The 13,236-nt window shown below is 40.8% G+C and overlaps 1 protein-coding gene, 1 long non-coding RNA gene and 2 pseudogenes across 3 annotated transcripts in view; 1 reads left to right on the forward strand and 3 right to left on the reverse strand.

The window, feature by feature from the left end:
* The window catches only part of LOC149034665 (uncharacterized), a 262,282-nt gene that overhangs the window by 32,462 nt on the left and 216,584 nt on the right, over nt 1-13,236 (forward strand). The window lies entirely within an intron of this gene.
* Nucleotides 1-13,236, reverse strand: part of LOC149034666 (hsp70/Hsp90 co-chaperone CNS1 homolog) — a 57,100-nt gene that overhangs the window by 26,688 nt on the left and 17,176 nt on the right. The gene's annotated exons all lie outside the window — the stretch shown is intronic.
* On the reverse strand, nt 5,928-6,609 carry LOC149034669 (uncharacterized; annotated as a pseudogene).
* Nucleotides 9,490-10,619, reverse strand: LOC149034670 (uncharacterized; annotated as a pseudogene).

Raw genomic sequence — 13,236 nt, forward strand, 5'->3', positions numbered from 1 at the left:
TATTCCCCAGTACAGCTCAAGAAAGCAAGGTAATTGTTGTGCACTAATGTCACTTGGACTAAACTATAGTTTGCTTTGAATTTACATGCTCTGTGATTGTCTGTATGGTGCGAGGATGCTGTGTATGGCAAAATCCTGACCAAATAAGAACCAATCAGAACCTTTTATTTCCTTCAAGCCTACTTTGCCATGTAATAACATAAATTATCAGCAGAAACATACTTGGATGCGTGCAGCCACATGCAGAACTAAACCAGTTTTAATGTGATCATTGATTGATCATATATTGATTAAAAGAGGACAAAAGGTAAAACTTTACTCAGATACCAATCAATCATTACCAGCTGATAAATTGGATTCCTAAAACTGGAATTCAGTTCATTGAAAGGACGCTTCCATTAAATCACCAGCTGACATTTGAAGAAAAATCAACTTGTCTCGATATTTAACAAGGAAATCAGTATAGCAGTACAGTTTGGAAGGACAATCTTAAAGCAGTCTACCAAAAAGGAAAAATTACTTTCAAAATATAAAATAATGAACATAAACACATGAAATACGCTGGAAATGTTTATCGCTTTTTGATTAAATGCATCTCAAATACGGGAGCAATTTAAGTTAACACATAATCCAGACATGAAAGCTAGCGCAAAACACTTTCCGGTGTGCATGTTCCACATGCACTTGACACACAAACGAAACTGAAGGTGTTACGATCATCAGCGCTTGCACTAAATCGAATCGATAATTTGGAGATTTCTTGTAACTCTCCCAAATTAATTATTTTTTTAGAGGTAAATGCCAGGTATTGGCTGAGAATTTTTGGGAATTCGACAGTTGTAACATATTCGTGTAAGCTCAGCTCAATTAGCTTACAAGTAACACTAAGCGTCATGCAATACAATTAATGCACGCCAGAATCAAATAAAAGCTAGCAATCCTCGTCAGTTAACCGCAGGAACGTCTTTCATTGCCGGAAATCAGAGAAAATTAGGACAGATTAAGAGCATTTGAAGGAGAAAATTTTGACTGAGAAACGAGAAATAAAAGTATTTACCTTACATTCAAAAATCGGAAACAACCATGCGTTCTTACCTCTGTCGCGGAAATGGAAGGCACGTTTGAATGTTTTACGACCTTGCTTCCTCAATCCACCATAGAAACGTTTCACAAAAAGTCACTTAGACTGAGAAAGTACGAAGAGAGAGTCGAAACCTTTGCTAGAAAACGAAGAATCTCAGTTGCGCGTTGTGAAAACGAAAGGGGAGTCCCCTGGCCCATAACTCTGTGCAAGCTTGAAACCGAAAGTGCGTGACTTTTGTCACGAAGCACCGCCATTCCTACGAGTTCTCACGCGGTCTGCCGATATCGTGTCACGCACTCGTTCAAAATAAATAAATTTTAAAGCAGGTATTTATTTTACGAAACTCTTTTAAAGTCATAATTGCCATTATTTTTCACACGTTTATATCGTGAACAATGTCGCAAGAGCTCTTGTTGACAGGTTAACTGTGAAATTCGCAGGAGAGATCGCGCAGGACACTGATAGTCATGATCTATTCAAGCTCTGTGAGGACCTCTTCTTGACTGAGAATGAGAGGACGAGCATGTTCAGAGAAGGTATTCAGTCTGATGATCTTTCGAAAATCAGATGCAATGCCGAAGATCGGAAGAAATAAGGAGTTGTTAAGGAGAATAAGCTTATTGATGTCTGTCAGTACAAATGGAGCATTCCATTGGATCATGAGATTCTAAGGGAAAGTACGTTTTTTATGGGGGTTGGGACGGGGCTTCGGGGGAGGAGGGTCATCAGTCAATTTTTTACAGATTGGAGAGGCTCAAACCTGTTTTATTCGCAACGGGGGGGGGTCAGTTTTTCTTGGCAAGGAAAAAATTTATCCATGTCGCTTAGTTGACTCTTATTTGTTAACAAACACGCGAAGTTTATAGAAACCTTAAACTTGTATATACAAGTAAAGCTACCAGTCAAGAAGTGTATAGAAACCTTAAACTTGTATATACAAGTAAAGCTACCAGTCAAGAGGTGTATAGAAACCTTAAACTTGTATATACAAGTAAAGCTTCCAGTCAAGAAGTGTATAGAAACCTTAAACTTGTATATACAAGTAAAGCTTCCAGTCAAGAAGTGTATAGAAACCTTAAACTTGTATATACAAGTAAAGCTTCCAGTCAAGAAGTGTATAGAAACCCTAAACTTGTATATACAAGTAAAGCTTCCAGTCAAGAAGTGTATAGAAACCTTAAACTTGTATATACAAGTAAAGCTTCCAGTCAAGAAGTGTATAGAAACCTTAAACTTGTATATACAAGTAAAGCTTCCAGTCAAGAAGTGTATAGAAACCTTAAACTTGTATATACAAGAAAAGCTTCCAGTCAAGAAGTGTATAGAAACCTTAAACTTGTATATACAAGTAAAGCTTCCAGTCAGGAAGTGTATAGAAACCTTAAACTTGTATATACAAGTAAAGCTACCAGTCAAGAAGTGTATAGAAACCTTAAACTTGTATATACAAGTAAAGCTACCAGTCCAGAAGTGTATAGAAACCTTAAACTTGTATATACAAGTAAAGCTTCCAGTCAAGAGGTGTATAGAAACCTTAAACTTGTATATACAAGTAAAGCTACCAGTCAAGAAGTGTATAGAAACCTTAAACTTGTATATACAAGTAAAGCTACCAGTCAAGAGGTGTATAGAAACCTTAAACTTGTATATACAAGTAAAGCTTCCAGTCAAGAAGTGTATAGAAACCTTAAACTTGTATATACAAGTAAAGCTACCAGTCAAGAAGTGTATAGAAACCTTAAACTTGTATATACAAGTAAAGCTACCAGTCAAGAAGTGTATAGAAACCTTAAACTTGTATATACAAGTAAAGCTACCAGTCAAGAAGTGTATAGAAACCTTAAACTTGTATATACAAGTAAAGCTAATCTAGATTAATCTAAATTATTTACAGGTGTCGAAATATTATATCAAAAAAACTGCCTTCTCCCAACTAACATAATCGTCTCTCTCGACTCGTGCCCGCTTTGGGGTAGGACAGGTTGGACCTCAGCCTACCACGGGGACATGGACGACCCCGCCCACCAGAGTCTGGGGTGACACCTTTGGCAAGTGTTTACAGCCCCGCAGCCACCCCTGCTAGGGTTACAGCACAGGGCAGGTAGAGCTCGCTAGCCTGGAAAGGCCGTTTACCTAGGGGAAGGAAAACCCTTATCCCAAACCTCTGCTGCCTTGCGGCTATATCCACACATGGAAAAGGCTTCAGGAGTAAACCTCGAGGAAAAATCCGGAGTTGGAGTCCCTAAGGCAGCTCGAAGTTGAATTCAACCCGTGCTGGCAGCTCCTGCGACGGCACTGGTCCCAAATTGTAACGACCTTGTTGTTCCTTTGGCCCCATCAGTGACGTGGAGAGGGGGAACATGTTACATGGGCAACAGCTTGTTCTCCATAAAACACTGCCCAGGCTAGCATCCGCCTACACTACACACCAACACACCTCGCACTACACCTGGAGAGGACACTCCAGCTACGCCCATGGCGTAGACACAACACGGAGAATGGCAGTTTACCGGTGATAAGCTACTGCTCGATTGGCGTAGAGTGAAGCGCCAGGGGTCGTTCTCGTCGGTGGGAGGGATCTTCGAATCCCACTGGACAGCTACCGCCCGCCTCAAGCTGGGCAGCCCCCAGTCAATAAGGTGCTGTCCCGCCACGGTTTGCTTTCTTCATTGGGTGCATGGAGATTAGGAGATATCCAACAGGCAGACTGCAAACTTTGCACCAGGCAATAACAAAAATCATCAAAAGAAACCAGTCCTGAAACTAGGCTGCTGGAACGTTAGAACAATGCTGACGGGCCTCTCAGAAGACCTTCAGGACGTCAGCGACTCCAGGAAAACAGCCATCATTAACGACGAACTTAGGAGGCTTAATGTGGACATTGCCACCTTACAAGAAACACGACTTGCAGACTCTGGAAGACTGAAGGAGAAAGACTACACCTTCTTCTGGCAGGGGAAAAGCCCCAATGTACTGCGTCAGCATGGGGTGGGCTTTGCAGTGAAGAACAACCTGCTGAACATGGTAAAGCCAGGCAACAGCGGCTCAGAGCGACTCCTCACTCTCTGCCTGAACACCACGGCAGGCCCTGTAACTCTCGTCAGCGTGTATGCTCCAACACTCTCTGCTACACCTGAAATTAAAGACGAGTTTTATGATCAGCTCACAGCCACGATCAGCAACATCCCAAACAAAGAACAACTTATCCTTCTGGGCGACTTCAACGCCAGAGTAGGAGCTGATCAAAGATCATGGCCTTCTTGCCTTGGAAAGTTTGGCATAGGCAAGATGAACGACAATGGCCAGAGACTGCTCGAGCTATGCACCTATCACAAACTCTGCATAGCCAACTCTTTTTTCAAGACCAAACCTCAGCACAAGGTCTCTTGGAGACACCCGCGCTCAAAGCAGTGGCATCAGCTGGACCTTATCCTTGTCAGACGAACCGCTATTAAGAACGTCCTCCACACACGCTCTTACCAGCTTCAGGAGAAATGCAGAGAGCAGCAGATGCCTTTGTACATTGCCTTCATCGATCTGACCAAGGCGTTTGATCTTGTAAGCAGAGAGGGTCTCTTCAGAATTCTATCTAAAATTGGCTGCCCCCCTAAACTACACAGCCTGATTGAGTCCTTCCATGCCAACATGCAGGGGACTGTGCAGTTCAACGGCAGAACGTCTGAGTCGTTCAACATCAACAGCGGTGTCAAACAGGGCTGCGTACTTGCCCCAACCCTTTTCGGAATCTTCTTTGCCTTCCTTCTGAAACATGCATTTGGCGCATCGAAAGAAGGGATCTACCTGCATACAAGATCAGATGGCAGGCTTTTCAATCTTGCCCGTCTCCGAGCAAAGACCAAAGTGCGTGAAGCCCTGATAAGAGACATGCTATTTGCTGACGATGCAGCAGTAGCCTGCCATACTCAGCAAGCACTTCAGTCACTCATGGACCATTTCTCTCAGGCCTGCAAAGACTTTGGGCTTACCATCAGCCTGAAAAAGACTAAAGTCCTGGAACAAGGAACAGAAACACCACCATCCGTTACCATCGACGATTACGAGCTCGAAGTGGTCCATCATTTTACGTATCTAGGCTCCACTGTCACTGACAATCTCTCCTTAGACTTCGAGCTCGACCAGAGAATTGGAAAGGCAGCTGCCACACTTGCACGCCTCACTACACGTGTGTGGTCCAACCCCATGCTCACAGAGAAGACCAAGATGGCAGTATACAGCGCTTGTGTCATCAGTACACTGCTATACGGCAGCGAGATATGGACGATGTACGCCAGACAAGAAAAACGCCTGAACACCTTCCACATGAGAAGCCTCCGCCGCATCCTGGGAATTTCGTGGCAAGACAAAGTCCCAAACACAGAGGTCTTGTCTCGTGCGGGCCTGCCAAGCATGTCAACCTTACTCAGGCAACGTAGACTCCGCTGGCTGGGCCACGTTCATCGCATGCCAGACGGCCGCATCCCCAAAGACTTACTGTATGGTGAACTAGCCACTGGAAGTAGACGCAGAGGACGCCCACAGCTGCGATACCGAGATGCTTTGAAGCGTGACATGAAGGCTGTAGGAATTGACACAGAGACCTGGGAAAATCTCGCAGCTGATCGGTCACAATGGAGAGGAGCCGTTACAAGGCACCTCAAAACAGGAGAAGAGAAGCTGACACAAGCTGCCACAAGGAGGCGGACCCGCAGAAAACTTCGTATCAGCAATGTCCAACAAACAGCATACACGTGCAGCACTTGCGGCAGGGACTGCCATTCACGCATTGGCCTTCACAGTCATAGTCGCAGATGCTCCAGCCAAACACACAATTAGGATGCTATACTCATGGTCGACCCTGACCGATGGAGGCCTACAATACAATGTTTCCGCGCGGGATTCTGGTATAAAATCAGTCTCCGGTGACGATTCGTCACTTAAGGTACTCGGGCTTGAACCGACAACTCGATCTACTACATCACCTTGCGAGTCAGTTTCAACGCCGGAAAGTGATGAGGTCACTTGTTGCTGCATATTTCTTAGTAGGGGCTGCCGAGGTTGTTAACACTACATCGAATCGTACAGCAAGCTGCCAATGTGCGCTTTGATCGTTGCGTCCTTTTCAGCTTTCTTCCCTTTGAAGGTGATCTTGCGATGGGAAAAGTACGAGGATAGCTCGTCCACCCCCAAGGACGACAGCTTATCGGAGTTTTACAGTACAACCCTATCAATGTCATCGTACTCCCGGTTCAGCCGTTCCATTCGCTCCCTTTTGGTCTCCTCTTTTTTCTTCTCGTTGCGCAATTTTTGTCTCGGCAAGGTGCTCAACATACTCTGCCAGAAGCTTTTCAAGGACAATGTATTTATCTGAAAACTTTAATTTCTAATAGCCTCACTGTCCCCACAGACTAGTTCACTTTCCTCAAACAATCGCTTAATCTGAGCTCGAGGCTGGAAGTCGTCCTGCTCACGGCCATTGGTGGGGGTTGCACTCCAAGAGAGATAATGGAAGTTAAGCAGCTTGCCATAGTCGGGATATGATCGTCGAGTTGCAAGTGTCGCGCTGGTAGTCACATCCTTCTCGCAAAATTTACATAGTTGGTCATTTCGCTCTTGACACGATATGCGCCTATACTCCATATAAAGCTCTCCTCTCTCAAAATGGAGGCTCTCAAATTGTTCTAGCTTGGAAAAATACCCATGCCTCGAAAAAGATCTCTTTTGATTGTTGGTGACTCCAAGATACTCTTTCAAGTACCCACGGTTGTAGAAAATTTGAATTTCTTGTCGGTCGACCACAAATGCTGAAATATACCCCCGTGGCGCTGAGGAGTCGTCAATTCGAAGACACACCTCCTCAGCAACAGCTCACGCATTCATGACTTTACTGTTGTGTGCATCTAACTCTTACGTTGAAAGAGACTTAACCGGCTTCCTCTTCAGAAAGTCTATGCAGACGCCGTTATATGAGTAACACTTCCGGTTAGTTATTTTCACTTCCGATTATTTTTGTCTTGGAGGAGGTGGGGGAAGGGTCAGATGTTTTGTGTAGGTATTTGTGAAGGGTCATGCGTTAATCTATTCTGGGAAGTAGGAGGGCCACGACTTTTTTCGCAAAAAAAATTTCTAAAATAACCCGACCCACCCCCCCCCCCGAATAAAAAACGTACCTTCCCTAAAAGATCATGGAATCTTCTTGAGCTATTAATGAGATAACTTCTCATTTACAAAGACACAATTTTGACAGAAGAACAAATCAAGGCACACCACGTCTTCTTTGCGAGAAGATACAACATTAATATTTGAAAATCTTCAAACGAACAATTAACACCACGATGGCGTGACAAGAGGATCGTTCAAGTTGATATTATTACATCCTCTTCAGAACTCCCGAGTGAAACATTATGAAAAGGGTGTGAAGATTATTCACAGGTGAATGATTTAAGTTGTCTTTGAAATCATGGTTGTCTCAAAAATGTGCAAGAACTGTCTTTTGAAATCAAGGTTGATTTCAAGGTTAAATTCCTGAGTTGCCTTAAAAATCAAGGTGGATATTAAAATGCGCCAGAACCCCCATTTTTATCCTACTGAATGCGAAAACGGAAAAATGGAACCCATTTAATTTTTATAATGGTACATGTGAAACTGCAATGAGCGTGTAAGTCTCCTGGCCTTTAATAACAACACCACAAACCAAATTCGAATGAAGATTTATTGTAGCCGACGTGCTTGGTACTAAGAGTGTGCATACAAACAGCGTGGGTTAAAACTAAAACGGTAAAAAAGCAAAAAAGTTACAAGTTGCGACTAAGGTAAATTAGAGTAAGGAAATAACAAAACTGCAAAACGAGGACTGTGAAGTACACTTACATTGTTTCGGCCAGAGAAAACTGCTGTAAAGCGGACTGCGAATAACGCGAAGAGACTTGCAAGAAACTAAACAGAACTGCGCTAAGCGCGGACCAAAATGAACTGCCCAAACTGTACTGCAAAACTACGATATGAAAAATACGCTAGAACATGCGGAAAATAAAACTATAGAAACTTAGAAAGGCGCTAATGAAGATGAAACAGCACAGAAACGCTAACGAGGGCGCGAAAACTGACAGAAAGGAATAAACACCTAAATTAACGCCAAAAAAAAAACTAAACAAATGGACGAAAAGAAGTATAAACTAATTTGCGTACGCAAAGGAAAAACAAATTACGGAAGAACGAATAATAGAAAAAATGTTACACTTGGATCTTACAACATGTTTTTGGTTAATCTTTCCAGGACTAGGTTATATACAAAGTTAAAAATTTTATTTGATTCTTATGCTAGTTTTCCTTTAGTTTGAGTTCACATATTTGATTTACTCAATCAGTTGATAATTGATTCCTAGGAAGTGAGTCAAACTAAGGTTTGAAGTTCACCAAGAATAAGATTTACTCATGCTGTCTATTTAGTTACATTATTACTACATGTATTATGGCACTTGAAGTTGAATGACGAATGAGGAAATTTTGCCTTGCATTCCGCATTGAACTCTTCATCCAACTGAAAATAATATTTTGATCATAATGAAAAGTCATGGCAAAGCAGTCAAGCGCTGGATTCAAATGTACATTAGGGTGGTCTCAACCTCTGAATTAAAGTCAGTTGAGACAAGATTTAACGTCATCTACCTTGGAGTGATGAATTCCCTTTTTTATTGTAGCACAGCTAACATACCCAACTTCTCATAATTGCCTTGAAGAAAGTTAGATTTGACTGAATGACTGCTTCTGCATCCTTTATTGAGTCCTGGTTTTTACTATTTTATTGTTTTTTTTACGTAAATACTGTTACTTTTCTAACATATTTATGTCAATTCCTCAACATTTTAAGGTAAGTTTTAAACTAACGCGGAACGGCAGTTCTCTGCAACGAAGTATTCAAATTAAACTTAGCAATCATCGGTAGTTGTAGCAGACTTTCACAACACCAGAAATCAAAGAAAATCCGTCAATAGAGTTAATTTAAGCTCAAAATAAAGGCATTTATCCGTTGTATAAAGATCCTACACAACCTGGTTAAGTCACCCTGTCGGGTAAACGGACGCGACTTCTGACTGTTCTATAACCTTTTTTACAACCTTGCCACCTCAATCCGTTCTGGGAATGTCTCAAAGGAACTCATTAAGATTAGTAAGGTCCAAATAAAATTAAACAGAAGCGTTATCGGACGCGAAATGTCAAGACTACTACCCAAACTACAAACTTGCCGACAGCGTTGCTGTGTAATATTAGGAGTTGTTTTATCACGGAAAAAATCGAGGCTCAAGCTTGAAGTAGATGACACGGAAAACCGGAAGTAGAGAGCTTCTGCTGTATAGTATGACGAAATTATGGCTTTGTGGTTCAAAATACACACTGCGTCTTTCATGTGTCGCACTGTTCCAACATTAACAATTAAAACAAGGTAATAAATTATACAAATTTAGAACATTTAACAAGACGGAAAGTTTTAAAACATTTAGTTCAAACGATATGGAATCGCTGAAAAACTTATCTACATAATAGGTAAGGCGTAACAACAAGAAGCAGGAATTGTAAAAAAAAGGCAACAACTTTTTACGCTCCAAGTGAGCGCAATCATTTCAGTGAGCTTGTCATGTGTCAGAGTAAGCGAAAACGAGTGGCTCTGAGGACGAGAATGAAACTCTCTCGATTTTCGCTGTCTTTCTCACTCCAAAGGTATATGGAAACAAAGAATGTTCCTGTCGTCGATGAAAAACTTTTCCCAAAAGAATTTCATTAACTTAACTCTAAAAGTGGTTGTACCAAAGACCTCCAGCAGTTCGTTTACGGTATCCAAATTCAAATCGAGCAAGTTCTTAGCTCGATCTGTTTTATGCATCTCGCGGATTTCCACACTGCTAAAAGGGTAGCCATGAGATTGATAAAGGTAATAATAAAAAACAAGAACACTGTCAGTTTAGATATAACAAAAATGTAAATGGGATATTTCTGCTTTAAGGAGTTTAACCTGGTGTAATTTAAAAATCCCACGACCAAAGTTCTCAGAATGTAACTTACTATCAAGCAAGCAATTACGACCCAAGATGACAAAGATTTGATAGAAATTAGTAGCTTAACATATCGAAACAAGGCGACGGTCAAAAGGATTATTAAAGTCCAAAATGAAGGAACGTATTTTAGCTGATGTAAGATTGCCTTGTAACCGGGGAACTGCGGAACATTCTGAAGGGCAGCTATAGAGATAGCGGTGAAAATACATAGCGAAGCCAGCCACACCATCGTGACATCCTCTGAAAAAGGGAAAGCCGCATCTGTTTTGCATTGATATGCAGTGGATTTGTCCCGGAAGCAAGCAACATCACGAACCATGTACAAAAATGCTCCAACTAGCTGCCATAGCAACAACAAACTGAAAGCCAGTGCTGAGAGTTTTACATGATATGGATTTCTTTGTCTTTGTCCTGGAAAAAAAATGCCAGTAGCAATCGGCTGATTCCTGTAACAGTGGCCGGCGTATCTCAATACAAGTTGTCATGGCAATGTCAACACCACCTGACTAGGATAGGATAAAATTAAGTTGACCTTATAATGAAGCAAATACAAGAAAAATATTACAAAGAGTTTCCCATTGATATCAGCTGCACCCCTAAGCGGTCGAAAGACTCCATCACTTTTAACCGAATATACGGTAGTTTTTTTTTACCTTAATTCTTATTCTTGAGAACTTAAAAGATTACAACTGTTAAGGTAAATACAGTAACACGCTCTTTAAGTGCCTTCGCCGTAAGCTAAACCAGCTTTTACGTATGTAGCACTTGTGATTGGTTTCTTTGATCACCAGACAATCGTGTATGATCAATACAGTTTACCCTGATACTGATATAATTTTTCAGCATACCTTCCATTCGCTCTCCTGCGAATTATCTCTTGACAAACCTTATTACGCCTCAGCTTCTTGGGAAGGAAATAACACAGTGATATTCCGCAGCTAAGAGAACCCGTGTTAATCATTAGTTAGCTGTATTTTCGAATTGTCATTTTTTAAGAGGAAAACTTCAAGATATTTAGACCTTTCTGAAACCAGATTCCCTTTCTTTTCCAGTCTTTCGAGTTAATGTTCCATGCAAAGCAGTTTCCTTGTTGATTTCTGTACCTTGCTTGAACGGAATTTGATCACATGAATTAACGTTTAAGCGTTTGACGAAAATGAAATACTGTATGCATAAACAATTGATTGAACAACTTGTCAGTTTAGTCGTTGTCTGAGTCACTGCAAACAGCGAAACTGTCGATATACTTCTTTTCATTTCTGTTTACGGCGAAAATATAGACATTTTTCACTGATTTATGATATAATTAAGTGAAATATTGAATGTAAAGATCCTTTTCAATCAGTTCAGGTTAGATTAGGAGCAATCCTTTGAATCAACCTCACCTCTTATTATTTTAAACACTGAATTAGATGCGTTTGAACAAGTACGTAACAAAGAGAGCACGCAGTCTCAGTATTAAAAATGAAATGGAATTGGATCATCAGGGTTTAAACCCGTTTATATGTTAATTGGAAACAAAAGAATTAACTAACAATTTCGCTTGAAACACGAAAACACGAATACAATGCCATGTGCATTTCTGACCAAACGAGGAACAGGCTATTTACAATTCGTCAAAGCCATTTTCTCTGTCGATCGCATAGAGAGAAAGAAACAGAATTACCAAAAGTAATTGAGTGTCATGAAATCAAAGCCGAAGTAATTTCTTCAGCCAATCAGAGAAGAGGAAGTTATCTCAAAGAACCAATATGAATTCAAAGAAGAAAAAAGCAGACTGCAAAAAATCGCGGGAACACGCGAGGGTACAAGTCACGATTGGGTTTAGCGTTGCATCTGATTGGTTGCGAAAGGAGCGAGACTTTTCTGCACCAATCACAGAGCGTGGCGAAGTAAATCTCGGATTATTTTCGACGCTCGATCGAAAATTACGCCAAATGGGATGAGCAGCCGTCTTTCGTCTTTATTAAGAACATTCAGCTGTCATTGCACTTGCAAGTGTGTTTGAGAAAATTCAAAAGGCTGGATTGAAATCAAAATTTATTTTTTCACCTTGATATAACTCCAATGTTGTGCGTTTAAGCCAATATCTTCACGTTTCTGCAGTTTTGGTGAAACTTTTGCAAGGGTCTGCCTAGGATGATACTTTAATGACCGCAATTAAAATTAAATTACGTTAGCAATGACCGAAAAATCAGAATGACCAGTAATCGTCCGTTCTACCTTTGCGACCAACACCAGTTATTACCATGATTTTTGTTCCAAAATGCGTCCCTGTTTCATGAATCTAATTTCAGTTGCTGACGCATATATTGAAAAATGAGAAATTTAAGGGACTAAAATAGCGTCCACGTTAGTCACCTGACAGCAGACTTGTAGTTCAGTGAGCAGAGCCTGAAGGAAGTCAATTTTGATTTCCATGCGCTTATTCACCTTTCAGCAATCGAAGATAGTGAAACATTACATGCATAACATATGAATAACATTATACATGTACTACTTAAGGATTATCTAACAGTTACCTTGTGTTTGCCTTAATTAAATAACTTGAAACCCTTTAACTTCCAGAAGTGATTAACATGTAACTTCTCCCTATTATAACTATACAGTATTTTGCAAACAGGTAATGAGAATACTTAAACTTATCAGGTAGAAGTCATTATTATGATCTAACACCATATTCTCGTAACCAATTTAAAAGGAAATGTGTAGCAGCGAGAGAGGAGAATTAACAATCAGATCTTGGGAGTTAAAGGGTTAAAGTCTGTTGAAGTGATAGAATTATCATTAGCTCTTCGGATTAGATAGAGATACTCTACTAGATTAAATCGTTTTGTAAAGAATCCTTTGACGGGTGTATATGCGTGGATAACGAAAATCTGAAAAGGAGAGGTGAACATCAATTGATATGACATGAGTCACAAAAAATGTTTGGTGAAGACGTACATCAATCAACTAAAAAGTCTTCCTTGGCGCTCCTTGCCTAGTTCCTGAAAAAGAGTATGCGTAGCCTCCATGCTAAAGTTTTAAATTACTTTCTCCTATGAAGGAGACTGTCAGACTGTCAGCGTAGCTCAGTTTAATGAACAATAACTTTGTAAA

The sequence above is a fragment of the Pocillopora damicornis genome, chromosome 14 (assembly GCF_964200805.1).
Source record: "Pocillopora damicornis chromosome 14, jaPocDami1.2, whole genome shotgun sequence".
NCBI classification, from domain to species: domain Eukaryota; kingdom Metazoa; phylum Cnidaria; class Anthozoa; order Scleractinia; family Pocilloporidae; genus Pocillopora; species Pocillopora damicornis.